The sequence below is a fragment of the Coenobita brevimanus genome, chromosome 4, assembly GCF_032717465.1.
Source record: "Coenobita brevimanus isolate Jiangsu-jjx chromosome 4, ASM3271746v2, whole genome shotgun sequence".
NCBI classification, from domain to species: domain Eukaryota; kingdom Metazoa; phylum Arthropoda; class Malacostraca; order Decapoda; family Coenobitidae; genus Coenobita; species Coenobita brevimanus.
In genome coordinates, this window is record NC_136957.1 from 37,260,682 (window position 1) to 37,263,245 (window position 2,564).

Sequence of the window (2,564 nt, forward strand, 5' to 3'; positions counted from 1 at the left end):
GGCCCACACACCCTCCCACTTTGCCCATCTAGGCCCACTCACCGTTGCCTACCTTCCCAGGCCCATTTACCTACCCATCCAGGCATGTTCACCCTCTCATCCTTACTTACACAGGACCATCCACCCACCCACCCAGGTCCATTAACCCACCACCCTTCACCCAGACCCTCCCATCAACCCACTTTTGCCCAACCAGGACAATCAACCCACTTTCCCACAAAGGCCCACCCACCTATTGTCCAAGCCTGCCTGCCAACCCACCATTGACCACTCATCTTTGCATAACCAACCAACCACCCTTGCCCCACCAATCAGCCACCTGGAAATGATGGCAAGGAAAGAGAGACAGGTTAGAGTTTGAATTCTGTATTCTCTCTCTCTCAGGCTACATGGAACCCACCTTTAGAGTTGGAACAAGAGGTGACAAAACCGAGACATTTATATACTGAAAATTCCCTCCCCCTTCTCGTGTCGCAGCCTGATTGGCTACCTCTAGGAAAATTCTGTTCTTACCTCACCCCTGATTGTGACCTAAGTGCTCTTCTTGCTGTATACCTATTGTATATAGTCCGAAAAATCCCTCCCAGTGATTAGTTGTCAGCTGCTTCCAGCATTTTTCTCATTTGTATATTCAGATCTCTCTCAGTTACAGTAGCTTCTTTCCACTCTGACAAATGATTATGCTCATGTGTGCAACACTAGGGAATTAGATACTCTGTGACTCTGTACATTTCCTTTGTGTGACACTATACATTTCCTTTGTGTGATGCTGTACATTTCCCTTGTGTGACTACATTTCCTTTGTGTGATGCTGTACATTTCCTTTGTGACACTGTGCATTTCCTTTGTGACTCTGTACATTTTCTTTGTGTGATGCTGTACATTTTCTTTGTGTTCTGCTATTGCTGTACCCATTCTTCGTCCTGTTTTCCCTATGTATGTTTCAGAGCGTCCAGTGCACTGTATGCTGTATACTGCACTTGACATTGTTACATCCTTTAACTTTTCTCACTATTTCTGTAGTGTATGCTGCATACCGTCCAATGGAATTCCATCCACAGCTTATTCATCCCCAAACACCCCCCACCCTTTCACACACCACATACCCCCACCCAAACACCACCCACACCCCCCACCCAAACACCACCCAGTCATCCACACATACACACTGCCCACCCACCCGCCTGCACCCAAACACCATCCACCCATACCCACCCAAATGCCATCCATCCACACATCCCACCCACCCCAAACACCTTCCACCCCCCCACCCCACACATCTTGAACCCATTCGCTCCCAGAGTCCCTGGGCGGGAGATTGTGCTGGCAGGGGTGACTCAGCGTACCGCCCTCCACCCATCATGGTCGCAAAGCTCATAGGTCCCTACCAGGGGGATGGTTCCCTACGTTATCAACTTTTGAAAATTCCCAGTCCCGTCCTATAATGAGGACACCGAACTCAAATGTGTTAAACATACTTGGGGTTTCATTCACTCGGGATTTATCTTGGAAAGAACATATTACCACCCAGGCACACCAGTGCAACTTTGCCCACCAAGGCATACGCTTGCCTATCAATGCTCACTACCTTTGCTTACCCTGGGCCTACCTACCCACCCAGACCTGCCCACACTTTACCATGAAGGCTAACCCACCCACCATTGCACACCCAGGCTTCTCTACCCACCCATGCCCCCAGCTTTGCCTGCCTACCCACTCATCCAATCACTTTCCCACTCACCCATCCCCACCCACCCACCAGCCCTTGCCCACCCAGACCTATCAACCTGCCACCCTTACCAACAAGGTCCACACACCCTTGTCCACCTAGGCCTGCCCACCCTCCCACCATTGCCCAGTTAGGTCCGCACACCTTCCTACCATTGCTCACCTAGGCCTACCCACCCCCCACCTTGCCCATCTAGGCCTATCCACCCAGGCCCACCAACCCTTGCTTACTTTCCCGGGCCCATTCACCCACCCTTACCTACCCATCCAGGCATGTTCACCCTCCCTTACCTACCCATCCAGGCATGTTCACCCTCCCTTACCTACCCATCCAGGCATGTTCACCCTCCCTTACCTACCCATCCAGGCATGTTCACCCTCCCTTACCTACCCATCCAGGCATGTTCACCCTCCCTTACCTACCCATCCAGGCATGTTCACCCTCCCTTCCTTGCTTACACAGGACCATCCACCCACCCAGGCCCATTAACCCACCACCCTTCACCCAGACCCTCCCATCAACCCACTTTTGCCCAACTAGGACAATCAACCCACTTTCCCACCAAGGCCCACCCACCTTCTGTTGTCCACCCAGGCCTGCCCGTCAACCCACCATTGATCACCCATCTTTGCATAACCAACCAACCACCCTTGCCCACCACTTACCCACCATTCCCCCTGCAAAACCGCCCACCCACCATTGCCCCACCAATCAGCCACCTGGAAATGATGGCAAGGAAAGAGAGACAGGTTAGTTTGAATTCTGTATTCTCTCTCAGGCCACATGGAACCCACCTTCAGAGTTGGAACAAAAGGTGACAGAACCGAGACATATA